Below are 18,083 nucleotides of genomic sequence, written 5' to 3'. Positions count from 1 at the left end.
TATCCTTTTTTCCCAGCGCCCCTTTTTAACGTACGCGTTTTTTTGTTGTTGTTGTTGCATGCTTATAACTTCCTTGAGGATCAACTCCATCCCATTTTTTAGTACCCAGCAGAAAATGTATGGCTCGGCTACTAACTTTATTCTGCATATTTCAAAGATAATAAAAAAAATAATAATAATAATAATAATACCTATATTTGTATAGCGCTTTTCTCCTGTCGGACTCAAAGCGATTGTGACTCAGCCACAAGAGCGCACTCAGTAGGTAGTAGCAGTGTTAGGGAGAACTCCTTACTGAATAGGTGCTGGCTTACTGAACAGGCAGAGCAGAGATTCGAACCCTGGTCTCTTTTGTCAGAGGCAGAGTCCTTAACAACCTAAAGACCGCTCCACGCCATTTGGTGTCGGCGGCAATTGGACATGGCGGCAGCCCCAGGACCACCTAACGCCAATTAGCGTGCAGTCCTGGAACGGGGTTTTGCAGGAGATCGCGCGCTGCTGCATGCGCATCTCCGCTCGAATTACAGAGCTCTGCTCCGCCATCAGTCTCTCGGAGACTGTTAGACTATTTACATTGTACAGTGCTGAAAAGGCAGAAAAGGCTGGGGGAGGGATCAGTTGTGTGCTGAGTTGTGCGGCCCTGCAGTGAGCCCTTAAAGCTGCAGTGGCCTAATTAGTGAAAAATAGCCTTGTCACTAGGTGGGTATAAGCCCACGGTCTTAACCAGTACACTATTCAGTGCCACCTAAATAGTGTTGTGTTCAATACTCATGGATGCAGAATAACTGGAATTAAGTTTATTTACAAGCTTCAGGAGCTCTCTACATGAAGCAGTGGCTTTTCTTAGTATCTCCAGCCAGGCAAGAACAGGAACCAATGGTCCACAACTGTCTACATAATCTTATGCCTTAACCTTCCTGGCGGTAACCCCGAACGTAGTTCGGGGTAAGCCGCGCAGGAGGTTTTCTCAGGCCCTGCTGGGCCGATTTGAATAATTTTTTTTTGCTGAACGCAGCTAGCACTTTGCTAGCTGCGTCAGCACTTCGATCGCCGCCGCCCCGCGCTCGATCGCCGCTATCCGCGTCGCAACACAGCCCCCCCCCCCCAGACCCCTGCGCTGCCTGGCCTATCAGCGCCAGGCAGCGGCAAGGGGTGGATCGGGACTCCCTTAGACGTCACGACGTCCATGACGTCGGTGACGTGATCCCGCCCCGTTGCCATGGCGACGGGGGAAGCCCTCCAGGAAATCCCGTTCTTTGAACGGGATTTCCTGATCGCCTATCGCCGGAGGCGATCGGCGGGGCTGAGAGGATGCCGCTGAGCAGCAGCTATCATGTAGCGAGCCCTCGGCTCGCTACATGATATAAAAAATAAATCAATCAAAAAAACGGCTGCGCTGCCCCCTGGCGGTTTTTAATATACCGCCAGGAGGGTTAAACAAATATAACAGTGCCATCTACAGGCCAGAAGTATGAATACCATAAATGGCAACAGATTTGTTATAAGGATCACCTATCCCTAATTATGCATTCAACTGGCTCTGCCCCCACCTCCGTCTGCAGGGAGGAAATATACAGAGCAGCCTGTGCTCCCTCCTTCCATGCTGTTTGTGTGCACATGTGGTGTCTCCGTGGGCATTTATAGCAGCCTGTGATGCCAGTACTCGCTGCTGTAACACAGGCTGCAAAGAAAGCTGGCGACACAGTCAGGAGGGACAGGAGTGATCCCCCACCACCTAACCTTCTCATAGATCTTCAGATTCTAGATCTATGGTGTAAAAATGGATCAACAGGCCTCTTTCACATTACAACGCATGCAGGAGAATGGTTCCTGCACGCGTTGAATAGGCTGCGGCGTGTTGTAGGGAATCTGCGGTGCGACGCTGAGTAGCTGCGGTAGTAATTAATTAACCCAACGGGGAAACGACGTTAAAATGCGTTGTACCGCAATGCATCGAAACGCAGCGTCAAGTGTGAAAGGTAAAATGAAAGTCTATGGACTTTCATTTTACCTTGGTCAACGCAAACTATCATACGGTAGTTGCGTTGAAACGCTGAAAAACAGCTGTAGTGTGAAAGGGGCCTTCGACCTAAAGGTTACTCTTTTAAAGTTAGCTAATAAATGATATCATCCTGATCAAAAGCTTCCTGCCTTAATTAATGTCCAACATGGTACAATACTCTGCAAATGTTGTTCTTCCTGGTGTTATTATGATCATGCATCATTTTCTGTATATAGTTTATAACAGAATGCATCAATACACCAAACAAATCTCACCACTCACTGAATCCTCAGTGGGGCTCTTCATCTGCTTTGCAAATTAGCTCATCAGGACTTAGCAATGCATTGCAAGTAGTGACACCTAGTGGTTGAAATTAAGAAGGCATAAGTATTATTATTATTATCATTATCACTATTATTACTTACCATGCTTCTGTACATAAAAAAAAAATCTATTTCCAAGACTGCAGCATTTGTGTCAAAGAAAGTAAATTTGGGAGCCCAGAGGCAGCGCCGCAAAGTTGCAATTTGCGGCAAGGAGGATGAATTTGGGCATCCAGAGCAGCTCGATAAAATCGTGGGCACGAGGCCTGCTGATATGCAAAGTGTAGCACTGCATAGCGGGCTCTATTTTATTGGCTGCCTCCGTGCTACTAAATTTCACTTCTTTGCCGCAAATCAAGACTTTTATAGCGCCCATGGTGGCACCCTTTTTACTGCAAGGACTTCGGTTTTTTTTCCTGTTTTGCGCCCCAGATTCTCTCCGAAGAAGATACCCCATGCATAAACAGTGAAAAAAGGGAGGGTCAATTCAAACTTGCTGAACTTTATTATACCCATTTAATATTGTCCTAAAGGGGCCGTACAACGGAAAGAACAATAGAAACCATTCAACTATAATATAATTTCACTAAATCAATGCAGGAGAGATGAGGCTCGTACACACGCCTGACTGCAGCCAACGACGGGTCCGTTGGCACCTCCCGCTGGGCGGGTTTTCAGTAGACAGTACAATGTGTGTACAGTCTGTCGGCGGACTGATAAGGCTGTTTCTGAACGCTCCACAGGGCGGATCGTTCAGAAACAGCCTTATCAGTCCGCCGACAGACTGTACACACGCTGTACTGTCTGCTGAAAACCCGCCCAGCGGGAGGTGCCGAGGGACCCGTCGTTGGCTGCAGTCAGGCGTGTGTACGAGCCTTTACTCTTCGCTATATATTGTGACACATTTGATTAAGCGATGCTGACAATAATAGCTACAAGTCCACTTAAATAATATCAGCCTCAGCAAACACTAAATATCATTGATGTTGTTTTAAGGCTTTCCTTAACTGAATATGAGTTAAAGAGGACCTGTAGTCAAAATAATGTAATGGATAAAATTGTTTACTGTTTTTCAATATTACTTTTGAAATGATTTAGTCAGTGTTTTTCCATTATAAAATCTTTCCTCAAACGTTCTTCACCCTGATTTGCATTCTGAAATTTATCACAGGTGACATGTTTAGTGCAGTGAGGTGCAGCTCTGTGGAATGTTTATTAACAGAGAGTTCTTTAACTAGTGAAAATAATACCTCGTCTCCCAGAATGCTCTGGGAGGAGAAATCTGCATAGCTATTCAGCCTAGGCTAAGCCTATACAGCAATATATGGATGGATAAGGGAAGTGTTTCTGATGTTGAAAACAGGATAATTGCCTCAAATTGGGTATCCTGAATAATTTAAGGCATTCCACTACATGTCACTACAATGGCACTCGGCATCCTCTGGGTCCCCCGCTGGTGGCTCTGGTAGCTGCGCGACTTTGCCGGGAGTCATGAACAACTGTGCATGCCGTGAGCATTCTGTGCGTGGGCGGTTCTCAAAAGAATGAATAACACTTGCAGCGACGGGAGCATGATCGAGCTAGGCGCATGGATGGGCTGCACAGTTGACTGCGACTCCCAGCAAGGTTGTGCACTACTGGAGCCACTGATGGAAGAACCAGAGGACTCCGAGGGACCTCGCGGGCTATGGGGTTGATGGAAGCCCCAGGTAAGTTCAGATTCCATTTTTATTGTCTGTTCAGGGTCCCTTTAAAATCATAGTAAGATAAAACCTAATGAACCAAAGTGCAGAAACCAACCAGAGGTCATGTTAAAGAGGAACTCCAGCCTAAACAAACATACAGTCATTCATTTAAATTAGTTATGTTAATTAAAATAGATAGGTAAGATAATCTCTTACCCACACTGTTTTAAAAGAACAGGCAAATGTTTGTGATTTTATGGGGGCAGCCATCTTTTTGGTTGAAAGGAGGTGACAGGGAGCATGAGACACAGTTCCAACTGTCCTGTGTCCTGAGCACCTCTCCCAGTTACTAGGCAACGTGAATAACAACATAGGAAATCCCATCATGCTCTGTACAGCATCAGGGGAAAAAATGTCTATTATGGGTGGAGCTTAGCTAAAAATGCAGCTAAAAATGATGCTTTGGTAAGAAAAACAAAGTTCTGATGCTGTGAAACTGTTAAAGAAACACCAAGCCTTTTCAGTTCTGCTGAGTAGATTTTTAATCCGGAGGTTCACTTGAAGGCCTCGTTTAGACTATATGCAATGCCGTGCACATTTGGGCAGCGCGTATAGTGTGCAACAGGCAAGAACGGTGGAAGGGCATAGACAGCCCATCCACCGTTCCCATTGATTGCACTATCGCACTGCTGCATGCATTTATTAAGAATCGCAGCGTTGACCCATTCATTGTAGTGAATGGGATCAGCAGTGCTGATGGTGCTGATGGCGTGCGGTCGTTCCAGTTGCGTTCTGATCCTACAGCCATCTGCGCTAATTAATGTGAATGAGGCCTTAGTGTTACAGCATTCCTATGTTTTCAATACATCCTCTGATATTAGTTGATATCTTTCTAGGTGTGTTGATAACACCTTTATTAACTCATGTGTATTGACAGAGGTCTTTATTGCTCCAATGCTGTTACTTCATTGTAAGAACATAAACTATATTCAGCTTCTGCAGCGACTCATATTACCCAGCTGGACTTGCGGTTATTCTTGTCAGCATCTCTTAATGACATCACGTGGGTACAACCAGAAGTTAGAACATTTGTCTGTCACAATTTATACTGATTGATATCCCTCCTGTATTGATTTAGGGAGATTATGTCATAATAGGAAGGTTTTTAGTTGTTTAGAATTGTGTGGCCCCTTGACGCCATTGTAAATGGTTTTAGTAAAGTTCAGTACGTTTTTACTCCATTTTCTTGCTGTTTATGTTTGTAATACCCACTTGGATGGCCTTGGATATCCATGGCGACGAGGCTGAATAAAACTATTTACTTACTTTGCTGCATAAAGTAGCTGGGCTGCAGACTGCGCCCTCCCCCCTTCCCCAACTGCCTCCAACTGCTGAGAAAATTGTCCTGCCTGGGGGGAAAAAACACACTCTCCTAGCAGGAGGCAAATACAGGGTGCACCTGGACCCTTTCAATACCTTTACTGTAAAAAGGACTGTGCTGCGTAATATGTTGGCGCTTTATAAATACAATTAATAATAATAATAAAGGACAAAAAAGAAGAAGAAGAAGGAAGAATTAAAGAAGAAGAAGGAAGGAAGAATAGAAGACGAAGAAGAAGGAAGGAAGAATAGAAGACGAAGAAAAAGAAGGAAGGAAGAATAGAAGAAGAAGAAGGAAGGAAGAATAGAAGAAGAAGAAGAAGAAGAAGAAGAGAAAGGAAGGAGGAATAGAAGAAGAAGAAGGGAGGAAGAATAGAAGAAGAAGAAGAAGAAGAAGAAGAAGAAGAAGAAGAAGAAGAAGAAGAAGAAGAAGAAGAAGAAGAAGAAGAAGAAGGAAGAAGAAGAAGAGAAGAAGAAGAAGAAGAAATGAAGAAAAGAAGAAGAAGAAGGAAGGAAGAAGAAAGGAAGAAAAGAAGAAGAAGAAGAAGAAGGCAGGAAGAAAAAAAGAAGAAGAAGAAGGAAGGAAGAAAAGAAGAAGAAGGAAGGAAGAAAAGAAGAAATGAAGAAGAAGAAGGAAGGAAGAAAAGAAGAAGACGAAGAAGAAGGAAGGAAGAATAGAAGAAGAAGGAAGCAGAAGAAGAAGGAAGAAGAAGGAAGAAGAAGAAGAAGGAAGAAGAAGAAGGAAGAAGAAGAAGAGAAGAAGAAGAAGAAAAGAAGAAAAGAAGAAGAAGAAGGAAGAAGAAGAAGAGAAGAAGAAAGGAAGAAAAGAAGAAGAAGAAGGATGGAAGAATAGAAGAAGAAGAAGAAGGAGGAGGAAGAAGAAGGAAGAAGAAGAAGAGAAGAAGAAGAAGAAAGGAAGAAAAGAAGAAGAAGAAGGAAGGAAGAAGAAAGGAAGAAAAGAAGAAGAAGAAGAAGGAAGAAAAAAGAAGAAGAAGAAGAAGGAAGGAAGAAAAGAAGAAGAAGAAGAAGAAGGAAGGAAGAAAAGAAGAAGAAGAAGAAGGAAGGAAGAAAAAAAGAAGAAGAAGAAGGAAGGAAGAATAGAAGAAGAAGGAAGGAAGGAAGGAAGAATAGAAGAAGAAGAAGAAGAAGAAGAAGAAGAAGAAGAAGAAGAAGAAGAAGAAGAAGAAAAGGAAGAAGAAGAGAAGAAGAAGAAGAAGAAAAGGAAGAAGAAGAGAAGAAGAAGAAGAAGAAAGGAAGAAAAGAAGAAGAAGGAAGGAAGAAGAAAGGAAGAAAAGAAGAAGAAGGAAGGAAGAAAAGAAGAAGAAGAAGGAAGGAAGAAAAGAAGAAGAAGGAAGGAAGAATAGAAGAAGAAGGAAGCAGAAGAAGAAGGAAGAAGAAGAAGAAGAAGAAGAAGAAGAAGAAGAAGAAGAAAGGAAGAGAAGAAGAAGAAGAAGGAAGGAAGAAGAAAGGAAGAAAAGAAGAAGAAGAAGAAGGAAGGAAGAAAAGAAGAAGAAGAAGAAGAAGAAGAAGGAAGGAAGAAAAGAAGAAGAAGGAAGGAAGAATAGAAGAAGAAGAAGAAGAAGAAGAAGGAGGAGGAGGAGGAAGAAGACGGAAGAAGAAAGGAAGAAAAGAAGAAGAAGGATGAAGGAAGAAGAAAGGAAGAAAAGAAGAAGAAGAAGAAGAAGGAAGGAAGAAAAGAAGAAGAAGAAGGAAGGAAGAAAAGAAGAAGAAGAATGAAGGAAGAAGAAAGGAAGAAAAGAAGAAGAAGAAGAAGAAGAAGAAGAAGGAAGGAAGAAAAAAAGAAGAAGAAGAAGGAAGGAAGAAAAGAAGAAGAAGAAGGAAGGAAGAAAAGAAGAAGAAGAAGAAGGAAGGAAGAAAAGAAGAAGAAGAAGAAGAAGGAAGGAAGAATAGAAGAAGAAGGAAGAAGAAGAAGAAGAAGAAGAAGAAGAAGAAAGAAGAAGAAGAGAAGAAGAAGAAGAAAAGAAGAAGACGAAGAAGGAAGGAAGAAGAAAGGAAGAAAAGAAGAAGAAGAAGAAGGAAGGAAGAAAAGAAGAAGAAGAAGAAGAAGTAGGAAGGAAGAAAAGAAGAAGAAGAAGAAGGAAGGAAGAAAAGAGGAAGAAGAAAGAGAAGGAAGGAAGAATTGAAGAAGAAGAAGAAGAAGAAGAAGAAGAAAGGAAGAAAAGAAGAAGAAGAAGGAAGGAAGAAGAAAGGAAGAAAAGAAGAAGAAGAAGAAGAAGGAAGGAAGAAAAAAAGAAGAAGAAGGAAGGAAGAAAAAATAAAAACTATGTAGATAAGGAAGAAAGAATTAGAGATAGCAATAGGGGGTGCAGAGGATGCAACCGCATTGGGGGCCCTCCTCCAACCGTAGTATTAGCTCTCTATTGGTCCTGTGCTGGTAATAATCACTTCTATAAATGCTTTAAATAGTAGTAATCACTAACAATCTGCTCCCCATCTCCTTCTTGCACCTCTGACACTGTGGTTGTCCTTGGCAGGTTTTGTTGCATTGTATCATTTGTTATGTATAGAGTGCTTGGGGGGGTATAGCTCCTTAGCTACGCCACTGGTTAGAGAAGAAAGTATAGAAAAAGAGAGTGGCACTCACCTTATTTCACATAGACCCCCTTAGGTAATTTTTTCATATTTTGTTGCCTCACAACCTGAGGTTAAAATGAATTGTTTAAGAGTTTGCCCTATTTAATTGACAGAACATGCCTACAACAAACAACAAATAGGACAAAATAAAGTTGGTTCTTTCTAGAACCACCTTTTGCAGCAATTATGTGAATAAGTCTTTATGAGATACATTTTACTGGGATTTTTGTCCATTCCTTAGGGCTAAACTGCTCCAGCTCCTTCATGTTGGAAATATTTTGCTTGTGTAATCTTCAAGTCTAACCACAGATTCTATGTTGGATTGAGGTTAAGCCACCCATGTGTTGCTTTAGCAGTATGCTTTGGCCATTGTCCTGCTGGAAGGTGAACCTCCGTCTCAGCCTCAAATCACAGGCAGACTAACTCAGCTTTTTCTCAAGAATATCCCTGTAATTAGCACCATCCATCTTTACCTGGATTAGGACCAGTTTCCCAGTCCCTGCTGCTGAAAGACATCCCCACAGCATGATGCTGCCACGCCATGTTTCACTGTGGGGATGGTGTTCTTGGGGTTATGGGATGTATTGTGTTTCTGCCCAACATCGCATTTTCTTTGGAGCCTGAAAAGTTCAATTTTAGTTTCAGTTGACCAAAGCACCTTCCTCCACACATTTGGGGAGTCACCCACATTCCTTTTGGCAAACTCAAAATGCTCCTTCTTATTTTTAACGTTAAGTAATGGCTTTTTTTTTTTACTACTCTTCCATAAAGCCCAGCTCTATGGAGTATACAGCATATTGTGATCTAAGTATCAGTAGAAGAGAAGTATACTCTGTCCAGCCTAACTGCCCCTACAGCTCTTTGTTCCTTTCTGTCCATTAATTTTTAATAGGGATGATAGAAAATTTCCGGCACTGTAACGATTGTGGAACTTTCTCCGTGAGCAGCGCACAATGCGTGCGCTGATACGGCGGAAATCCTCCACAAGCGTATAATTGCAGGCATCCAGCAAAAGGTGCTACGCACCCGTAGAGGGAAATTCCTGTCGGCAGATGGCGCTGGGGAGTGCAGAGGAACCAATCCTCTGTACCTCCACAAATGCCAGACAGGAATTGTACGAAGCGCAGAACGCAATTGCAAGAGAAGCGATTGCGAATGAGAACAAGCAAAGGGACAGATTGTATGTGTGTGCGCCAATCTAGTCGCCACCCCGCGACCGCGCTCACACAACAGCAGATACGAAACAGAAACGCAACCGCAAGAAAGGCGATTGCCAGAAGTGACACAAGGCAGATCAGAACAGAATACGAGGATAGCAAAGGCACAGCAAATCATACAATGAGGAGATGCGGAAAATAACAAACGCTAGCTAACCGCGAACACCGCACTCATTCGCAACAGTGCACGCGGTTATGCGCGGTCTCCACGTGATAAGCACAATAGAGACAAGCACGCCTAACTAACCATCGACAGACAAACATGAAACAGAGGACGCGAACGCTTGCTTAACGGTTACCTCACCGAGCCTCCAGCAAGCGGTCGTAGCAGACAAGACAGACACACGAAAACAGGGACAAGTGAAAGATAGGATCCACAGCACTAGCGAAAGTGGCTAGCGCGATCCAGGAAGACAGAACAGAAGGATCCACAGCACTAGCGCGAAGCGAGTGCGATCCAGGTACAGAGTAGCAGAACAGAAGGATCCACAGCACTAGCGCAGGATGCTAGTGCGATCCAGGGAGGCAGAACAGAAGGATCCACAGCACTAGCGGAAAGTGGCTAGCGCGATCCAAGGAGACAGAACAGAAGGATCCACAGCGCTAGCGCAAGATGCTAGTGCGATCCAAGAGAGACAGATCAGAAGAGATAGCTGGTAGCAACCGCTGCACCAGCTATACTCCAAGAACAGAGATCAGAACGATTTCCTGTCGACCACCGTTGGGACAGGACAATCGCAACAGACAAACAAAACAGATAAACAATCCTAACTGCACTAGGGAACCTGCCTAGCACAGTTTCCAGGAATTACTCTAAGCTGATCTTCAAACAAAGAGCATGGCTGACACTCTCCAGAGTGTTTCACAGGAAGACTCCTTATGACCAGCGAAGCATTGTGGGAAAGACATAGTACTTATAGTACACGCCTCCAATGAATGTGGCCAGGCAATTTGCATGACAACGTATGCAAATTCCTCTGCAAGCACAAGCTGCAAAACTGACAGAAGCTCTTCTTTCCAGAGTCCTGCAGCATGCAAACCTACACAATGGTCAAAAAGCTGCCTGCCTGCACAGGCAGCCAAGCAGATCATCACAGGCACAATGCAGATTTCTGATTTTCCAATTGGAAGTAGGCTTTCTGCAGTTAATTGGCCTGAAATTTCCCTTTTTAGGCCAATCAAAGGACTCAGAACTGTGAAACACTCAGTAGTATTGGACCAATCAGAGAATGGGCAGACCAGTGGCGTAGTGGTTAGCGCTTTCGCCTTACAGCGCTCTGACCACGGCTCATATCCCAGCCAGGGCTCTATCTGCATGGAGTTTGTATGTTCTCCCTGTGTCTGTGTGGGTTTCCTCCGGGCACTCCGGTTTCCTCCCACACCCCCAAAAACATACAGATACATTCATTGACTTACCCTAAATTGGCCCTAGACGACGATACATACAATACATGATGCACACATAGACATGTGACTATGGTAAGGAATAGATTGTGAGCCCCTCTGAGAGACAGCTAAGTGACAAGACAATATACTCTGTACAGCACAGCGGAAGATGTTGGCGCTATATAAATACTAAATAATAATTATTTACCACAGAAATCTGAATAACTCAGAAATTCTAAGACAAGATTCAGAATTGAAAATCGGGATTTCCGACCATCCCTAATTTCTAACACCTGTATAGTCCTATGTTCTACGAAGGTCCACGTGTTGTTCATCATATGGTTGGCTCCTGTGAGGTCTGCATGTTCCAAACTTTTGAGTTTCATCAGAGTGAATAGTAATGACAGCCATAGTAACTGCATACCTAGCTAGAAGCAGCCTCCTACTAATACAAGTGGCTCCTACTGGAGAAGGTTATCTCTGTTCATTATTCCATCTATCCATGGGTCACAGGGGAATGTATTATGTAAGCCAACTCAACTGTATTGGGGCATCACTTAACACGATCTACAATGGCTGCTCCTAGTCATTATTAGTGGTAATGTGAATGTAATTGTACTATATAGGCAAGCTGTGCTGTCGTCCCGCTAGGCACTTTTGTCACTGGCAATTGTTCACCAGGTCCTCGTCACGGGTGTTTAGGTAAGTGGGGACTCTTATTTGTCACGACACCATCTAGTTTCAAATGAGCCCTTTAACTACCTAATGCAAACTGTTCAAAACTGCCACCAGCATTTAATTGGAGGATTGCTGCCTTACACTGTTTGTTCAGCTGGCAGATACACTTCCTGAGAAGGAGTTATGGCTCCATCTAGTGGCGGTGAAGCTAATGACTGCATTAAATATGTCATACACGGGTGGGTTGTTTTTTTGGGTAACAGTAAATTCGGGCGCCTGAGGCTAGTGGACAAATCGGGCGCCGCCATTCACTCCCATAATAAATATCGTTTAATGGGCGCCCGATAGGAAAAAAGGGCGCCGGAGAAAAATAACGTTTTAAAAGCGGCACCCGGAGACTTAATGTTTTATTACTGCTTCTCATGATTACACATTATTTAATGATTTATACATTTTTTAATATTATTTTTAAACGAAAAACAGTACAATATTTTTTCAAACATTATTTTTAAACGAAAAACAGTACAATATTTTTTTGAAACATGATTTTTAAACGAAAAACAGTACAATTTTTTTTTTTTTTTTTTTTTTTTTTTTTACATTATTTTTAAACGAAAAAAACCGCACAATATGTTTTTGAAACTTTAATAATGCTTATCACAGGGGGGTCTTAGGTTTAGGCACCAACAGGGGGGTCTTAGGTTTAGGCACCAACAGGGGGGTCTTAGGTTTAGGCACCAACAGGGGGGTCTTAGGTTTAGGCACCAACAGGGGGTCTTAGGTTTAGGCACCAACAGGGGGGTCTTAGGTTTAGGCACCAACAGGGGGGGTCTTAGGTTTAGGCACTAACAGGGGGGTCTAGGGGTTAGGGGTAGGTACAGGGAGGGTTACTTAGGCACCAACAGGGGGGGTCTTAGGTTTAGGCATCAACAGGGGTGTCTAGGGGTTAGGGGTAGGTACAGGGAGGGTTACTTAGTAAAAAAAATTTTAAACGTTATTATACGTTTCACTATTTAAACGAAAGATTAACGTTTTTACAATTGCCGATTTAATGCACATTATTTAATGATTTATAACTTTATAAAACATTAATTTTAAACGAAATACAGTACAATACATTTTTAAACGTTATCCATGCTTATCGTTTAAAACCCCGCGCCCTTTTTTCCCAGCGCCCCTTTTTAACGTACGCGTTTTTTTGTTGTTGTTGTTGCATGCTTATAACTTCCTTGAGGATCAACTCCATCCCATTTTTTAGTACCCAGCAGAAAATGTATGGCTCGGCTACTAACTTTATTCTGCATATTTCAAAGATAATAATAATAATAATAATAATAATAATACCTATATTTGTATAGCGCTTTTCTCCTGTCGGACTCAAAGCGATTGTGACGCAGCCACAAGAGCGCACTCAGTAGGTAGTAGCAGTGTTAGGGAGAACTCCTTACTGAATAGGTGCTGGCTTACTGAACAGGCAGAGCAGAGATTCGAACCCTGGTCTCTTTTGTCAGAGGCAGAGTCCTTAACAACCTAAAGACCGCTCCACGCCATTTGGTGTCGGCGGCAATTGGACATGGCGGCAGCCCCAGGACCACCTAACGCCAATTAGCGTGCAGTCCTGGAACGGGGTTTTGCAGGAGATCGCGCGCTGCTGCATGCGCATCTCCGCTCGAATTACAGAGCTCTGCTCCGCCATCAGTCTCTCGGAGACTGTTAGACTATTTACATTGTACAGTGCTGAAAAGGCAGAAAAGGCTGGGGGAGGGATCAGTTGTGTGCTGAGTTGTGCGGCCCTGCAGTGAGCCCTTAAAGCTGCAGTGGCCTAATTAGTGAAAAATAGCCTTGTCACTAGGTGGGTATAAGCCCACGGTCTTAACCAGTACACTATTCAGTGCCACCTAAATAGTGTTGTGTTCAATACTCATGGATGCAGAATAACTGGAATTAAGTTTATTTACAAGCTTCAGGAGCTCTCTACATGAAGCAGTGGCTTTTCTTAGTATCTCCAGCCAGGCAAGAACAGGAACCAATGGTCCACAACTGTCTACATAATCTTATGCCTTAACCTTCCTGGCGGTAACCCCGAACGTAGTTCGGGGTAAGCCGCGCAGGAGGTTTTCTCAGGCCCTGCTGGGCCGATTTGAATAATTTTTTTTTGCTGAACGCAGCTAGCACTTTGTTAGCTGCGTCAGCACTTCGATCGCCGCCGCCCCGCGCTCGATCGCCGCTATCCGCGTCGCAACACAGCCCCCCCCCCCCCAGACCCCTGCGCTGCCTGGCCTATCAGCGCCAGGCAGCGGCAAGGGGTGGATCGGGACTCCCTTAGACGTCACGACGTCCATGACGTCGGTGACGTGATCCCGCCCCGTTGCCATGGCGACGGGGGAAGCCCTCCAGGAAATCCCGTTCTTTGAACGGGATTTCCTGATCGCCTATCGCCGGAGGCGATCGGCGGGGCTGGGAGGATGCCGCTGAGCAGCAGCTATCATGTAGCGAGCCCTCGGCTCGCTACATGATATAAAAAAATAAATCAATCAAAAAAACGGCTGCGCTGCCCCCTGGCGGTTTTTAATATACCGCCAGGAGGGTTAAACAAATATAACAGTGCCATCTACAGGCCAGAAGTATGAATACCATAAATGGCAACAGATTTGTTATAAGGATCACCTATCCCTAATTATGCATTCAACTGGCCTCCGTCTGCAGGGAGGAAATATACAGAGCAGCCTGTGCTCCCTCCTTCCATGCTGTTTGTGTGCACATGTGGTGTCTCCGTGGGCATTTATAGCAGCCTGTGATGCCAGTACTCGCTGCTGTAACACAGGCTGCAAAGAAAGCTGGCGACACAGTCAGGAGGGACAGGAGTGATCCCCCACCACCTAACCTTCTCATAGATCTTCAGATTCTAGATTCTAGATCTATGGTGTAAAAATGGATCAACAGGCCTCTTTCACATTACAACGCATGCAGGAGAATGGTTCCTGCACGCGTTGAATAGGCTGCGGCGTGTTGTAGGGAATCTGCGGTGCGACGCTGAGTAGCTGCGGTAGTAATTAATTAACCCAACGGGGAAACGACGTTAAAATGCGTTGTACCGCAATGCATCGAAACGCAGCGTCAAGTGTGAAAGGTAAAATGAAAGTCTATGGACTTTCATTTTACCTTGGTCAACGCAAACTATCATACGGTAGTTGCGTTGAAACGCTGAAAAACAGCTGTAGTGTGAAAGGGGCCTTCGACCTAAAGGTTACTCTTTTAAAGTTAGCTAATAAATGATATCATCCTGATCAAAAGCTTCCTGCCTTAATTAATGTCCAACATGGTACAATACTCTGCAAATGTTGTTCTTCCTGGTGTTATTATGATCATGCATCATTTTCTGTATATAGTTTATAACAGAATGCATCAATACACCAAACAAATCTCACCACTCACTGAATCCTCAGTGGGGCTCTTCATCTGCTTTGCAAATTAGCTCATCAGGACTTAGCAATGCATTGCAAGTAGTGACACCTAGTGGTTGAAATTAAGAAGGCATAAGTATTATTATTATTATCATTATCACTATTATTACTTACCATGCTTCTGTACATAAAAAAAAATCTATTTCCAAGACTGCAGCATTTGTGTCAAAGAAAGTAAATTTGGGAGCCCAGAGGCAGCGCCGCAAAGTTGCAATTTGCGGCAAGGAGGATGAATTTGGGCATCCAGAGCAGCTCGATAAAATCGTGGGCACGAGGCCTGCTGATATGCAAAGTGTAGCACTGCATAGCGGGCTCTATTTTATTGGCTGCCTCCGTGCTACTAAATTTCACTTCTTTGCCGCAAATCAAGACTTTTATAGCGCCCATGGTGGCACCCTTTTTACTGCAAGGACTTCGGTTTTTTTTCCTGTTTTGCGCCCCAGATTCTCTCCGAAGAAGATACCCCATGCATAAACAGTGAAAAAAGGGAGGGTCAATTCAAACTTGCTGAACTTTATTATACCCATTTAATATTGTCCTAAAGGGGCCGTACAACGGAAAGAACAATAGAAACCATTCAACTATAATATAATTTCACTAAATCAATGCAGGAGAGATGAGGCTCGTACACACGCCTGACTGCAGCCAACGACGGGTCCGTTGGCACCTCCCGCTGGGCGGGTTTTCAGTAGACAGTACAATGTGTGTACAGTCTGTCGGCGGACTGATAAGGCTGTTTCTGAACGCTCCACAGGGCGGATCGTTCAGAAACAGCCTTATCAGTCCGCCGACAGACTGTACACACGCTGTACTGTCTGCTGAAAACCCGCCCAGCGGGAGGTGCCGAGGGACCCGTCGTTGGCTGCAGTCAGGCGTGTGTACGAGCCTTTACTCTTCGCTATATATTGTGACACATTTGATTAAGCGATGCTGACAATAATAGCTACAAGTCCACTTAAATAATATCAGCCTCAGCAAACACTAAATATCATTGATGTTGTTTTAAGGCTTTCCTTAACTGAATATGAGTTAAAGAGGACCTGTAGTCAAAATAATGTAATGGATAAAATTGTTTACTGTTTTTCAATATTACTTTTGAAATGATTTAGTCAGTGTTTTTCCATTATAAAATCTTTCCTCAAACGTTCTTCACCCTGATTTGCATTCTGAAATTTATCACAGGTGACATGTTTAGTGCAGTGAGGTGCAGCTCTGTGGAATGTTTATTAACAGAGAGTTCTTTAACTAGTGAAAATAATACCTCGTCTCCCAGAATGCTCTGGGAGGAGAAATCTGCATAGCTATTCAGCCTAGGCTAAGCCTATACAGCAATATATGGATGGATAAGGGAAGTGTTTCTGATGTTGAAAACAGGATAATTGCCTCAAATTGGGTATCCTGAATAATTTAAGGCATTCCACTACATGTCACTACAATGGCACTCGGCATCCTCTGGGTCCCCCGCTGGTGGCTCTGGTAGCTGCGCGACTTTGCCGGGAGTCATGAACAACTGTGCATGCCGTGAGCATTCTGTGCGTGGGCGGTTCTCAAAAGAATGAATAACACTTGCAGCGACGGGAGCATGATCGAGCTAGGCGCATGGATGGGCTGCACAGTTGACTGCGACTCCCAGCAAGGTTGTGCACTACTGGAGCCACTGATGGAAGAACCAGAGGACTCCGAGGGACCTCGCGGGCTATGGGGTTGATGGAAGCCCCAGGTAAGTTCAGATTCCATTTTTATTGTCTGTTCAGGGTCCCTTTAAAATCATAGTAAGATAAAACCTAATGAACCAAAGTGCAGAAACCAACCAGAGGTCATGTTAAAGAGGAACTCCAGCCTAAACAAACATACAGTCATTCATTTAAATTAGTTATGTTAATTAAAATAGATAGGTAAGATAATCTCTTACCCACACTGTTTTAAAAGAACAGGCAAATGTTTGTGATTTTATGGGGGCAGCCATCTTTTTGGTTGAAAGGAGGTGACAGGGAGCATGAGACACAGTTCCAACTGTCCTGTGTCCTGAGCACCTCTCCCAGTTACTAGGCAACGTGAATAACAACATAGGAAATCCCATCATGCTCTGTACAGCATCAGGGGAAAAAATGTCTATTATGGGTGGAGCTTAGCTAAAAATGCAGCTAAAAATGATGCTTTGGTAAGAAAAACAAAGTTCTGATGCTGTGAAACTGTTAAAGAAACACCAAGCCTTTTCAGTTCTGCTGAGTAGATTTTTAATCCGGAGGTTCACTTGAAGGCCTCGTTTAGACTATATGCAATGCCGTGCACATTTGGGCAGCGCGTATAGTGTGCAACAGGCAAGAACGGTGGAAGGGCATAGACAGCCCATCCACCGTTCCCATTGATTGCACTATCGCACTGCTGCATGCATTTATTAAGAATCGCAGCGTTGACCCATTCATTGTAGTGAATGGGATCAGCAGTGCTGATGGTGCTGATGGCGTGCGGTCGTTCCAGTTGCGTTCTGATCCTACAGCCATCTGCGCTAATTAATGTGAATGAGGCCTTAGTGTTACAGCATTCCTATGTTTTCAATACATCCTCTGATATTAGTTGATATCTTTCTAGGTGTGTTGATAACACCTTTATTAACTCATGTGTATTGACAGAGGTCTTTATTGCTCCAATGCTGTTACTTCATTGTAAGAACATAAACTATATTCAGCTTCTGCAGCGACTCATATTACCCAGCTGGACTTGCGGTTATTCTTGTCAGCATCTCTTAATGACATCACGTGGGTACAACCAGAAGTTAGAACATTTGTCTGTCACAATTTATACTGATTGATATCCCTCCTGTATTGATTTAGGGAGATTATGTCATAATAGGAAGGTTTTTAGTTGTTTAGAATTGTGTGGCCCCTTGACGCCATTGTAAATGGTTTTAGTAAAGTTCAGTACGTTTTTACTCCATTTTCTTGCTGTTTATGTTTGTAATACCCACTTGGATGGCCTTGGATATCCATGGCGACGAGGCTGAATAAAACTATTTACTTACTTTGCTGCATAAAGTAGCTGGGCTGCAGACTGCGCCCTCCCCCCTTCCCCAACTGCCTCCAACTGCTGAGAAAATTGTCCTGCCTGGGGGGAAAAAACACACTCTCCTAGCAGGAGGCAAATACAGGGTGCACCTGGACCCTTTCAATACCTTTACTGTAAAAAGGACTGTGCTGCGTAATATGTTGGCGCTTTATAAATACAATTAATAATAATAATAAAGGACAAAAAAGAAGAAGAAGAAGGAAGAATTAAAGAAGAAGAAGGAAGGAAGAATAGAAGACGAAGAAGAAGGAAGGAAGAATAGAAGACGAAGAAAAAGAAGGAAGGAA

General features: G+C 43.6%; 1 long non-coding RNA gene and 1 pseudogene across 1 annotated transcript in view; one reads left to right on the top strand and one right to left on the bottom strand.

Annotated features, from left to right (window-relative positions):
- LOC137517878 (uncharacterized) overlaps positions 1-5,343 on the bottom strand; it is a 122,241-nt gene extending 116,898 nt beyond the window's left edge. The window contains exon 1 of the long non-coding RNA XR_011020700.1: positions 5,283-5,343. This is a non-coding gene — a long non-coding RNA (uncharacterized lncRNA). The remainder of the gene's footprint in view (positions 1-5,282) is intronic.
- A 747-nt stretch (positions 5,344-6,090) lies between these two features.
- Positions 6,091-7,817, top strand: LOC137519456 (trichohyalin-like; annotated as a pseudogene).
- The last annotated feature ends 10,266 nt before the right edge of the window (positions 7,818-18,083 follow it).

The sequence above is a fragment of the Hyperolius riggenbachi genome, chromosome 5 (assembly GCF_040937935.1).
Source record: "Hyperolius riggenbachi isolate aHypRig1 chromosome 5, aHypRig1.pri, whole genome shotgun sequence".
Lineage (NCBI taxonomy): Eukaryota > Metazoa > Chordata > Amphibia > Anura > Hyperoliidae > Hyperolius > Hyperolius riggenbachi.
This window is presented reverse-complemented; position numbering and strand designations above follow the sequence as displayed.